At 46.4% G+C, this 14,014-nt stretch overlaps 1 protein-coding gene across 7 annotated transcripts in view; it reads right to left on the minus strand.

Moving 5' to 3' along the window:
- Window positions 1–14,014, minus strand: part of CTBP2 (C-terminal binding protein 2) — a 225,848-nt gene that overhangs the window by 55,812 nt on the left and 156,022 nt on the right. The gene's annotated exons all lie outside the window — the stretch shown is intronic.

Below are 14,014 nucleotides of genomic sequence, written 5' to 3' on the forward strand. Positions count from 1 at the left end.
CCCTCTTTTCTCTTCAACTTTCCCTTAAAGTATAATGATTTTTAAATCCTTCCAGGCTTGAAGCCCAGTAAGCAGTAAAGCACTAAAGCCTGTCACAAAGTGATGTTTACTCCTCCAAGCTATTATTTTTTTCATATAAAACTCCTATGGAAAAAACCAACCCCTCTAATACTTGTTATAGTAAGAGGGGGATTTGGAGCTCTTATGAAGGGTACTTTGTGGAAACTAAGCTAGACAACTGGCATGATATTTCATTCTTTGTTCACCTTTTAAGTGGAAAGAAATGTCATAACATGTTCCAGATTGAAATTGGGACTTTTTCTTTACCTGACTTAAAATATAACGAAGAGAAGTTTGGCTTTTTCAGCCTTGAGGGAAAATAGACAATGTTTCCTACCTATTTATAAAAATGACCACACTGACCATTAAAGATGGACAATGATATAATCTACTTATTGTTCATATTCTCTAAAGGTAAAGGTAAAGGGACCCCTGACCGTTAAGTCCAGTCACGGGCGATTCTGGGGTTGCAGCGCTCATCTCGCTTTACAGGCCAAGGGAGCCTGCGTTTGTCCGCAGACAGTTTTTCCAGGTCATGTGGCTAGCATGACTAAGCCGCTTCTGGCGAAACGATAGCAGTGCACAGAAACGCCGTTTACCTTCCCGCCGGAGCAGTACCTATTTATCTACTTGCACTTGACATGCTTTCGAACAGCTAGGTTGGCAGGAGCAGGGACTGAGCAACAGAAGCTCACCCTGTTGCAGGGATTTGAACCGCCGACCTTCTGATCGGCAAGCCCTAGGTTTAGACCCTCTCTACAAACACTTTAAACTTCTCTAGATTGTGCCACTGGGCATGGCATGTTGAGGTTTTTTCACTGTGTGAGTACGTGCATCTGGTCACATAGCAATTAAGAGCTGGCAACATGCCCAGAAGAGTGATTCCAGCAATCTCCAGGGCTGGATAATTTGCCTAGTGATAGAGCCTTAGCAACAGCTTGGTGATTGGTGCAGTAACCCTATTAGACTAAGGGTGAATTTGTGGGATTTTGTGGAGAGTTGGTGGTGTGTTTCTGCTGTGGTTATTGTGTTGTAGAGAGATAGAGAGAAGTACTGATCTATGTACTGTTTGTTGTTTTGTTCTTGTAAATAAAGCTGTATAAAGTTACACAGTACTAGTGGCAGTGAGTTCTTGTGTTCCTGCAACTTGCCTTCATCTTGCAACCAAGAAGTTTCCGCTGTGCCTGCGCCTACTCTGCTGAGTTCAACTGGTATAGTTGGCATTTATGCCAGGTTCAGCCTTGCCGGTCTTTAACATGGCATTATAAGATTTCACTTTATACAAGTGACATGTATTGTTACATATCAGATAGTTGTAAAGTTAAGTCAGTTAGATAAGCTGCTTGCAATTCTGACAGCATACTTTTAAATGAGTATTATGAGTTGTTATAATTCTTGAATACTATATTTTTGCAAAATAATTTTAGTTCTTTTCAAACTCATTTTAGAAAATAATCCAGCAATTATTTACACCTACATTTGCAAAATTTTCAGAAATCCTGTTCTACTGTATTTGATCTCTATTTTCTGTATAGTACTTTGAGATTCTTTTGAATATAAAGTGAGTAAGATATTTTCTAAATAAATTGAATAAATAACTACCACCACACAAGTTGCCTCCCTTTCTCAAGAAGCCACCCATGGTGAATTATCTCTGCCCCAGTTGTAATATCTAAACTGCTTACCATGGTGTAATCACAATGAGAGTATCCATGATCTTTCCAGTGGAGTGGTTGCTAAGAAGGCCAGGTATAACTTTTACAATGAAAGGCAAAGTCACTTTCCAGTAGGAAACTTCTCAGAGGCATCCTCAGAGACACAGAATGTCCTTTAAAAAAGGATGTTGTTGTTCCCTGCACTTCCAGAAACAGATGCCACAAACTAGTTATGCCATAAACAGTTGTGCTAATAATTATGACCAAGGTAAAGTGGAAACCAAAGGTCGCAACAACAGATTGAGTACAAAAATTGGAGGCATGCCCAGTTGTTGATGCCTATTGAAATTAATGGACCTAACCTATCTATATTCACTCATTTCAGCTGGTCAAATTTAGTTGAATTCTACCCTGTGTTGTCAATCACAACTTTTTCACTCATCCTTTCAGCTGAGTTCTGTGATAATCGGCTTCTTTCAGAATATGGACTTAATCTTATGAAAGTTAAGGGATGGCATGCCTAATCTGGTGTATCTGCAAGCTCTGGAAGCTACTTTTTTATTCCTTTTCTTAGTATCAATGAGTAGACAATCATTTTGTCAAAGAGCAGAGATGCTTGGATGTGACCTTGCTCAGTTTCTCTTGCTATCTGGATATGTCTGTATTTGGAAGGTTTGGATTTTGTTCAGAATGTGCATGTTTTTGTTATCTGCTTTAGGAAAAGGAGGAAGTCAGGAATAAATATTACACACCCAGCTCAGATTTGTCTAGACTGCCCCATTCTCATGTTTACCGTGGCCATACAAGACCAACTGCCCTGTGTGAGACTACCAAGAAAGGGAAGGAGGAAGACAAACGCACACCATCATATGACTTCTTCTGTAGTATTTGTGAGCATCATGAGCTGCTTTGGGGCTCTAATCCAAAAGTGATACCAATCAAATAAGCAAAAGAAGCGAATAACAGATAAATCTTGAGTCTGTTTTCTTATGGTGGTAATGGTGAAGGAAAATGAAATGGTTGAATTTTCCTTCATCATTGGAAGGAATCCTAGATTCATAGCATAGATTTCCAGGTAAGAGCTGGGCAAAAGTTCCCTCTTCTGTGTGTGGAATAAAGATATAAGGAGCTTAGTATTAAATTATAATCGCCCCCCCCCTTCTTTCTTTTTCTATTTTTTTGGTTTCTTTCCTATCTTTCTTTTTAAGATTAGTTTGGCTTTTATTGTATTTTAAGTGGAAAACGTTTTTTTTTAAATGACCAAAAAAACAAAAACCATTTCCCATGTGAAGCTGCCTCTCCTGGACTTTCTTACAGCAGATGTAACAAAACTTGTAAATATAAATAATTTGTGCTTCTTTCAGTTTCCAGAAGCGGGCAATTTGATGATTCTTTGACAAACATCTACAGAATTCTTTAATTTCTTAGTTGTGTAGGTTCGTGTGCTTTATATTAATTACCAGTATTTAGGACTCTGAAAGGTATAACTTACATTCCCTGACTTTGAACCTCCGTTACTCTCCACTTAGCAGCATTGCTGCTCAAACAGAATGCAACTAAACCAGATTCAAAGATGTGCCAAGGGAGCAAGAATCATATTAATCAATGAAGTGACCATTGTTCACCACTGTGTAGCCTACAACAGCAATTAGTCTTACCAGTGGGTAGCTGGGAAAACCAGGAAAGAGGCACAATTGTACAGGACTTCCCTCCACCATCTCCCAAGGGGAATACTTTCTATCAAACCCACAATATACTTAAAGGAGACTTCTACTAAGCTCCAAAAGATCTGGTTTCAGAAACAGGTCAGTCAATCATGATATCCCATTTCTCATTCGCTACTCTCTCAGCAGAACTTAAGAATTCCTTATTTGCTCTGTACAAACTCTCTGAAACAGGATATTCTCTCTCATGTATCAGTCCTATGTTTATACTACACACAGCTGTGCTTATAGGAGCATTGTGTTTTTTAACTGAGCACATATTTACAAAACTTTAAGTGTTACTTTTCCAGGAATCGCTCAGAGTTTAGGAGCTTGAACCACTTAAGACATTTCCCAAATTGCTCTCTATAAACTGATCTTACAGTGACCTTCTAACACCCCAGTCCTAAACATGTGGTGGGTCCAAAACAGTGGGTCCTAGATGAGAAGGGGTGTGGCCTTTGCGTTCACATGCTTCTTCATGTAAGGTAGCTCACAAAAGATGCTTAGAAGATAACATCTGAACCAAGAATTCCTACCATGCATCTGAATGGGGTCCTTCTCCCATATCCACTTGGGGGAACTGTGGGACATATTGGTACACTTAGTAAGAGAAGAGGAGAGAAAGCATAATAGCCTGCCTGTATCTTAAGATCTTCAGACGAGGCCCTTCTCCAAGTACCTTCCTTATTGGAAGTGTGCTATAAAATTACAAAGGAGAGGTTTTTTTTTTCCATCAGTGGCACCTAAGTTCTGGAATGCCCTCCCTAAAGGAGGCATAGCCTGCTTTACAAGCTTTCAGACCACAGATCAAGCTATTTTAATCTACACAGGCTTTTTTTTTAAGTGTTATTTTGGGTTATTTTATTATTTCTTTTGATGGTATTGATTTTTCTTTTTTGTTGCACATCATGATCTACATTTGTTGTTCACTGCTTTGGTGAAGGCGAGTATAGAAGCATTCTACCATGTTTCTCCAAAAATAAGACACCGTCTTATATTTATTTTTCCTCAAAAAAACACACTATGGCTTATTTTCAGGGTCTTATTTTCCCCCCTCCTTCTCCTGCTGTGGCCGGCATTGCTGCTGCGCCTATTGCTATGTCTTATTTTTTGGGTATGGCTTATATTCCTTGAATGCTTAAAAATCCCGCTACGGCTTATTTTATGGCTATGTCTTATTTTCGGAGAAACAGGGTAAACAAAATAATAAAAAAATTATTTATTTTTTAAAAAATGTGAGCCTAAACAATACTTCTAATCCCACCGTGAAAAGAAGTTATTACAACTGTTGGAAGTTTGAAGGGATTTTCTTTCAAACATTCCTTTCTTTTTCACAGTGTTAACAATTCCTGAATACCTAGTTGACAAAGGCAGGGACCTAACTTTACATTTGATAACACTGCTCATGTAACTAATTAAAAACAATATATATTGCAGCCAATAAATTACTATGTACTCTTACACCAAATGGGGACTGTAATTTCTCAGAATAACTTGAAATTGTCTCAAAGGGACAAAACAGAAGTTGTTTCCCCAGTGTGCTAGCTTGCTCCCTCTAGTTGTGCTGAATGCTATTCAATTTTCTCACTTATTTATTGAGAATCCAGAGGAGAATCCAGAGGAGAAGTCATGGCAGCTCTGAAGCTCTGAAGCAGCTCTGAAGGAACCACTTCAAAAAAGTTAATATTATACAAATCAGTAGATAAGGAGGAAAGGGGACCAAGCTAATCTAACCTCCTGTGCAACCGTTCACTGGTAGACTATTTCCCCCTTTCAATGGACTCCTCATACAGCCTAGCCATCTGATGCATGGATGGTGAGGAACTTCAAGGATAGGAAGGAGGCAGTGCACATGAAGTACTTTGAACACTTGTGAAGTATCTTCACAGCTAGCACTGAACAAGGCTAGAGCCAGCATAGATCATTGGGGTGGGGATAGGACACTAATTTTGCTATTGCCTGGAAGTATCCCAAACTGTGTGTTTGGCTCTTTCCACCGGTGCAAATGAGCTGTGAAGTTTTTAAACATATAATCTCTTCTGGTTTGCTTACAAATATTTTAGACTTATTTTTACATTGCAGCAATCCTATATTGCATACCTGTCAGCCAATGGACAGCGTTCCTAATGCAACTATTCAGAAATGTCAAACAAAATTTAGTAGGCAGCTTCATTTGTCAACATGAGAAAGGAAAAAGGAACACATGGGCCAAGATCCCCCAAACCACACAATCAGTGTGTGAGGGCTTGTTTATTTGGGGGTGGGGATGCAGTGGGAGAAGCAGATTTCCCCCAGGCATGTCCAAGCCATGAAGTACACACAAAGCAGCCCTCTGTATCTCAGCTATTGTGAAACAACAATATGCTCAATATTGGCAAGCTAGTGCAAAATGGTGCTGCATAGCTCTTAATAGCGAGTAGGAACATCCTACGGTAGCTTTTGCAACAGCACTGGCAGCCAATTTGTTTTCACACAGAATGCAAGGTGCAGATGCTTAACTTGAAGACCCTCCACAGCCTAGGACTCACAACATAAAACCACTTCTCCCCATATGTGGCTGGCAGCAGTTATTGTCAAAAGGCTGTGCCCTGCTCCAAATGCCCTCACAATGGGAAACAAGAACATCAGCTTTAAGGAACAAGGCCTTTATCACAACTGTCCTGAGTGCCCTCCTAGGGGAAGTGCAGAGCTGTTGTTTTGTTTTGTTTTGTTTTGCTTTGTTTTAAGAGGGTGCAAACAAACAAAAAAGATTCTTGGTTCACAAGGCATTTGGCTGTTTGTTTATTATGGGCTGGGTGCTGTTTCCTTTCAGTAGACTTTACTAGCTTTACTTGCATGTAATATTTTTGATACTGTGATCTCCCTTGAGCCCAGAAATGGAAGGATAAATATATTCAAAATAAATGAATAGATTTTGAAATTGTTGCTAAAGCTCAGGAAATATGAAAGTAAACACAATGTACCTTTCTCTAGGGAACCAAATAGCATGCACTTTGCTGGAGATGAGGCAGGATGGTTGATACATAAACCTGCAATTTTAGGACTATCCACATAACCACACGCAGAAAAGTTGAACAGGGTGCTGACACAGTGATCTGCTAGCCACCTCCATCATCTTGGTAGCACTTTCTCCTGCTATTCAACCAGATCATGTTCAAACCATAGTTCAAACCAACTCTCTTTGGGTCTGTGTGCTCACATACATGATCACATGGAGAAATTCAGAAGTGTAAACTGACACTTAGGCATCACTATACACAGCAAATGTTTGCAGTTTTCTGTCTGGTACAAGTAACAGTTCATATAAAAATACTGGTTAAATGTAACATTCTGTAATAGGGAACTGTTATGTATTTAGCGTACTTTTTCATGAAATAGTTCTAATTTTCATTTTGATAAATTGTTCCAACGTTTTAAATACTGTACAAATATTTAGTGTTTGGAATTACTGTCATTAAAGCATTAGACTAGGATTATAACTGCCTTTAGATACATTAAGAAAAATCACCCACCCGGATACAGAAATGTTTTTAGATCTTATTTAAAAGTTATTTGTGAGGGAGACCTCACCAAAGAAGGAATTCCTGTATGAGGAACAGACTGATTTAGAGCGGGTGGCTCTCTATATAAATGGAGAACATGTGTAAGGACAAGGATGGTAAGGGACAGTTGATTGGGATGCAAGCATGTGAAGAACAGGTGCTAATATTTAGCTTGCCATCCTGCTCAGAACAAAGCAGGATCGGAGTCAAGCTCGCACCTTCGTGATTTAATCACAATTCAGTAGTATAATTCATCACCTTTCATCAACATCCTATTCACATCCTCATGTATCACCACTAAAACTTCACAAATGGGGAAGACCAGTTTATAGTGACAAAAGACAAATATTTAATGGTTTCAGATATCTTCCTAAACATTACATGGTATTAGATTGGTATTTATTAAAATTTGCGAAGCAATTTTACACCTGGAAGATGAAAAAAATAATTCAAGGAGTTGACAATTCTGTTTGTCTCTAAAATTACATGTGGTTTATGAAGACGAAATTGTGCATACTATTTGTTCACTGTGCAAGTAGCATTTCGACACCTTAAGTGAGGAAAAGTCATTTGCATTCCATTTTTTATTATTATTTAGAAACCTGTATTGTCATTACTCATTTTTGCTGTTGTAGGATAGAGCAAGCTTGAGCACTACCCAAGTTAACACTAGGTTGCTAGTGGTTATCATCTGTCAAGCCAATGTGCACATTAAGTAACATTCACCAGCTCTGTGTAGACATAATGCCACTGGTCCCTTAACCATGGTTAAGAGGCCTAGGGCTGCCTTATTCTTCCTTCCAACCTACATTCCCATTGCACAACTAACTGTGGTGTCAAACTGAGACTAACAATGGTTACTATTAACCACAGTTAGCTTTTAAATAGTGATTGAAACCAGGATTTAGGATTTGAAGTTGGTTTCCAAACATTAACCTTGGTAAGTACAAGTGTAAGCAAGCATGGTTGCAGCTGACAAGAGAAGGGATGAGGAAACATGCAGAAAATAGGAAGCAGGCAGCCCACAAGCTACTCCCAATTTTTGGTTTAGCCCAAGGAGCATAAAAAGACTCTTAGGAAGATGTCACAAATCCTGAAATGTCCTGGTTCTTGGGTGTAAAAATGGCACCCCATTCTCTAGCTGTCAGAAGAGCTTACACATGATCAATAAGACAGCCCCTATCTGTAAGCTTACAATCTAAAAATACGTGAAAGACAAGGGGAAAGTGACACGGAGGGAAGAAGAAAAATTTGGGCACAAATTTCTAAACAGTTGTTCCTCTAGTCACCAGCTGGCATAGTTCAGGGGCAGGAAGTGCCTGATAGAGCTGGACTTCCAGTGTCACAGTGGCCGGAGTGGACTACTTCAGAGTAACGACGCTACGCAGCTCTGCATTTTATTCTTTTATTGGTGCTGCGTATTTACAGTGCTCAAGTCATTGCTATTTACACGGAGCGATGTTGTCAGTCTGTTTCAGAACCTCCTAATGGCTTTTGGCGCGTCTTTCTCCAACACAAAAGCTTTGGCAGACCCATCCTCTTGCCCCTCCTCTTCCTGCGTAATTCTGGAGTTGGAGGGATGGGTCTTCCCCCCTTGCTTGCCCCTTCCTGTCCCACCTGGGACCCTGGCTCCTCTACCTTGCCTGAGCCTCGGACACGACTTCCTGCTTCCCCACTGGAATCGGAACTCTCCCTGCTTTCCCCTTTGCTCGGGGACGGGCTTGAACTCAGGAGGGGAGGGACTTCGCGATATCCCCTGTCCCTCACATCCACCCCCCTCCCAAGCTCTCCTTCACCCCTCCCCAGGCCCCCCCCATGTGTCGGTGACGACTGGAAGCCTAAGAACTCAGTGCTCTCCGAGCCCGTTGGTGTGAATACCTCCCCCCAGTCCTGCGAGCCCCCCCCTTCCGCCTGGGCGGACGGGAATCCCAAAAAGTCCGTGGCGTCAGAGCTGGTGGGGGTAAAAACGTTCTGCCAATCTGCTCCTTCCTCTGACTGGGTGGATCTCGGTGACACCCATACCTCATCCTCTGGTTCCTCAAACTCCGCTTCCCAGCGCCATGGTGAGCTGCTCTCCCGTGCCTCCTCCTCCTCCCCCTCCCTTTCCATGTGCCAGGGCTTGGGTCTGTGGGGAAAGAGGGCGTGAAATTCTTCCACCAAGAATTCCTCCTGTATCTGAGTGGCTGGGACCCATTCATTCTGGGACGGCGGAGCATCCTCCCATGCCATGAGGTACTCCAGTCCCCCCACCCCCCACCTTGAATCCAGGATGGCCGTGGCCTCATTGAGTTGCTCCCTGCCTTCCCTCTCCCCCCCTCCCTCGGGGGTTTGTTCGCTGTCTCGGAGCCTGCTGCTTTCCCTGTACGGCGACAGCAGCGATCTATGAAACACTGGATGCACCCTCATGTCCTCTGGCAGTGCCAGCCTGTATGCCACCGGGTTTACCTGTTGCGTGACCGTGAAGGGGCCCAGCCTTTTGGGTGCCAGCTTTTTGCACCTCCCTCTGGTGGGAAGGCCCTCCGAGGACAACCACACCTTGTCCCCCACCCTGATGACCTCCCCTTGTCGCCTGTGGCGATCTGCCCCCTTTTTGTACGCTTCCTTGGCCCTCTCCAAGTGTTCTCTGAGCTGCTGGTGCACCGTCTCCAGTTCCTCTGCCCAATCCTCAGCCTGTGGGCCCTCCTCCTCCTCCTCCTCCCTCTCCCTCTCTGGGAAAGATCTGAGGTCGCGCCCGTAATTGGCCTTAAAGGGCGACACCCCTGTGGAGACGTGCACTGCATTGTTGTAGGCAAATTCTGCTAGTGGCAAGCGATCCACCCAGTCCGTTTGCCGCTGGCTGACGTAGCATCTCAGGTACTGCTGCAGAATGGCGTTGACCCTCTCCGCTTGTCCGTTGGTCTGCGGGTGTCTAGCCGTCGACAAGCTGACCTCCACCTGCAGGAGGTTCATGAGCCGCCGCCAGAACCTGGAAACAAATTGGCGGCCACGATCCGAAATAACCCTTAAAGGTAATCCATGCAGTCTGAAAATGTGATCAACAAACAGTTTGGCTGTCTCTTCTGCCGAGACTGCCCTGGCACACGGTATAAAGTGACACATTTTGGACATAAGGTCCACCACCACCAACACTGCAGTCTTACCCCTGGACGAAGGCAGATCTGTGATGAAGTCCATGGACACCACTTCCCACGGCCTGTGTGGTGTGGCTAAGGGCTCCAGCAACCCTGGTGGCGCTGCTCTAACCACCTTCGCCCGCTGGCAGGTGGTACAGCCCCTTACATAGTCTCGAACATCTTCCCGCACCCCTGGCCACCAGAAGTGTCTCATGACTAGGTGAGCGGTTTTGTCCCTTCCAAAATGCCCCGCTGTAGGGTTGTCGTGCATCTGCTTGAGGACCGTACGTCGAAGCTGGGTGGTGGGTAGGTACAGCGCACCCTTGTAGAAAAGCAGCCCTCTGCGTTCTGCAAAGTCTTTTGCCTGCTCCCTCCCCCCTCTCAGTTCTCTGAAGATGCGGTTGGCAAATTCATCCGCTGCCGTCAGTGCTGTGAGTTCTGCCTCGCTCACCACAGCTGCTCCGCAGGACCATGCCGACGGGGGGAAAATGTGCCTTGGGGCTGGTGGCGCCTCCTCCTCCATGTACTCTGGCTTGCGGGAGAGGGCATCCGCCCTGACATTCTGCTCCCCCGGGATGTAGTGGATGGAGAAGTTGAAGTTCGAGAAGAACTCTGCCCACCGTATCTGCCGCTGGTTGAGCACCCTGGCAGTTCTCCAGAACTCCAGGTTCTTGTGGTCTGTGCACACCTGGATGGGGTGCTTCGCGCCCACCAGGAAGCGTCGCCAGTGCTGGAACGCAGCGTAGATCGCAAGAAGTTCCCTATCAAACACTGTGTAGTTGCGTTCAGGCTGTGTCAGCTTCCTGGAGAAGAAGGCACAGGGTCTCCACTCCCTGTTGGCGTCCAGTTGCAACAAAATTGCGCCCACAGCTTTTTCAGAAGCATCTGTCTCAATGCGTAGGGGCGCGTCCTGCACCACATGGAACAGGTTTTGGTCTGAGGCGAACACTCTCTTGAGGCTTTCGAACGCTGCTTGCGCCTCTGGTGTCCACTTGAACTTCTGCTTGCCTCTCAGGCAGTCCGTGATGGGAGCCGTAACGCGAGAGAAGTTCTTGATGAACTTCCTGTAGAAGTTAGCGAAGCCTAGGAGGCGTTGGGCATCTTTGCGCGTCCTGGGGCTGTGCCAGTCCAGAATGGCCTGCACCTTGTCCTTGTCCATCGCCAGCCCCTTGTCTGACAGCTTGTAGCCCAGGAAGTCCACCTCTTTGGTGTGAAACTTGCACTTCTCCAGCTTCACATACAGGTGGTTCTCCTTCAGGCGTTGCAACACCTCTCTGACATCTTTCACATGCTGCACTGGGTCATTCGAGTAGATAAGGATGTCATCTAGGAAGACCAAGCATTTCCTGAAGAGGAGGGACCCCAGGACGTGGTGCATGAAGGCCTGGAAGCAAGCTGAGCCCCCTTGCAAACCGAAGGGCATCACCAGATATTCAAAAGAGCCCAGAGGCGTGAACATCGTGGTTTTCCATTCATCTCCTTCCCGGATCCTGATCAAGTTGTACGCCCCCCTTAGGTCCAGCTTGGTGAAAATCTTGCCCCTGCGTGCCGCTGTCAGGAGATCATCCACTCTGGGCATGGGGAAAGCCACGGGCTCTGTCACCGAATTCAGCCGTCTAAAGTCCACCACAAGACGGCGCTGTTGCGTGTCTTTCTTGTCCACCCAGAAGACCGGGCTGCCCCCTGCTGCCTTGCTTTCCCTTATGAACCCCCGCTTGAGGTTCTTGTCGATGAAAGCGCGCAGATCCTCCAGCTCCTGGTCTGACATGGCGTACAGCTTGGCTGGGGGTATCGTCGCCCCTGGCACCAGGTTGATCTGGCAGTCAAAAGGCCTGTGCGGGGGTAGGTGGTCGGACTCCGCTTCGCTGAAGACCTCCTGCAGGTCCCAGTACTGCTTGGGTATTGCCTCACCCCCTTTGATATGCATGGTGGCCACCGTGGCTATCGGAGGCCCCTCCCCTGGTTGGTGCTGCATGCAATGTTCCAGACAAAAGTCTGACCCAAACGTGATGCACCTCTGGTGCCAACTGATGGAGGGGTCGTGGCGCGCCAGCCAGCTCATGCCCAAGACGATGGGGGGGTCTGAGATGGTGGTGACGTTGAACGCCAGTGTCTCTGAGTGCCTTCCCACCGTCATTCTCATGGGGGGGGTTTGATGTGTGATGGCCCCTCCCAGCAGCTCCCTGCCGTCAATGGTTGCTACGTGCAGAGGAAAATCCAACTGCAAAAGCTGGATTTGGTGCTCTTCTGCAAAGCTTCTCGAGAAGAAGTTGGCGGACGCCCCACTGTCAATTAAGGCGAGGACCGTCAGGGGATAGCCATTTGGGAGCGTTAGCGTCACTTCTAGAACCACTCCTGCTCTGGGAGGGGTGGGCTGGCTCTGCACCTCTCTGTGCGGGTGGGCGGGCTGGGGCTGTTGTCTGCTGACTGTGCCTGGCTGCTGCCCCTTGTCTCCTGCAGCCAGGCTTTCCCGTTTCCCTGCTGTGGTGCTGCGTCAGTGGGGGAGGGCACCACCGTTCCCGCCTTTCCTTGCCACTCCCTGCGATGTGGGCAGTCTCTGACGAGATGCTGGGGTGAGTTGCAGAGAAAGCAATTCCCGCCCCTTCCCTCCTTGCGTCTTGGCGCCGCTGGGGTTTGAAAAGCCCGCGCGCGCGCGCTATCAATCTGCATGGGCTCCTGGTCCTGGCTGGCTCCAGGCGTGGCCTGAAAGGGTTGTTGAGGGAGTGGCTTCTCCTGCGACCGTGGGAACCAAGCCCGCTTTGCGCGCGTCGCTTGCTTGTCGTTCCACCGGGATTCCTGCCTCACCCCCACCGCCAGAGCTGCTTTGCTCAGCTGATCCATAGTACTGGGCTTTGGACCTCTCGAGAGTTCATCCTTCACCTCCTCGCTCAAACCCAAGTAAAACGCAGCTTGCATGGGAGGCGAATCCAAAACCCACCCCAGTCTGTGCACCAGCATGGTGAATTTCGCCCAATATGCGCGAACTGTCATATTTCCTTGGCGTAAATTATGCAGTTCCTCCTTAGTCTGGTCCAAATGACTATCGGACGAATACATCGTCCTCAAACCTTCTAGAAATTGTTGGACATTTTTCATGCAAGGATTCTTGGTTGCGATTAATGGTCTTAGCCACTCCCTGGCTGCTCCGGTGAGATGTTCCACAATAAACGCTACTCTGTGCTCATCATCGGGGAACTCATTCTGGTGCAGCTCAAGAGCATACACGATCTCAGTCTCAAAGCCCTGAAACTCCTTCGGGTCTCCATTGAACTTGCTTACAAGGGTCCCTGCTCTCCTTCCTGGCAGCACTTGGACTTGGGGAGCCCCTCCCGCCTTGTTTTTCTCTGCATCCAGCTTGTTTTGGAGGTCTACCGCCACCGCCCTTAAATGCTGCTCTTTTTCCTGGAGCTCTCTCACCTGTTCCGCAAGTTGTAGCCGGTCGTCCTGGACCTTCTTAGTCTCCTCTTTAGCTGCCTTCAATTCTCCCTGCGCCTGCAGCGACAGCTGTTGCAGTTCTAGCTGGGCTTGCTCAGCGATCTGCCGCCACTTCTCCGCCTCGGACACGCTCATCCCGGCAACTCCGAAGTAGCCCAAAAATGATTAGGAGGTTGCTGTCACAGTGGCCGGAGTGGACTACTTCAGAGTAACGACGCTACGCAGCTCTGCATTTTATTCTTTTATTGGTGCTGCGTATTTACAGTGCTCAAGTCATTGCTATTTACACGGAGCGATGTTGTCAGTCTGTTTCAGAACCTCCTAATGGCTTTTGGCGCGTCTTTCTCCAACACAAAAGCTTTGGCAGACCCATCCTCTTGCCCCTCCTCTTCCTGCGTAATTCTGGAGTTGGAGGGATGGGTCTTCCCCCCTTGCTTGCCCCTTCCTGTCCCACCTGGGACCCTGGCTCCTCTACCTTGCCTGAGCCTCGGACACGACTTCCT

The sequence above is a fragment of the Zootoca vivipara genome, chromosome 5 (genome assembly GCF_963506605.1).
Source record: "Zootoca vivipara chromosome 5, rZooViv1.1, whole genome shotgun sequence".
Taxonomy (NCBI): Eukaryota; Metazoa; Chordata; class Lepidosauria; order Squamata; family Lacertidae; genus Zootoca; species Zootoca vivipara.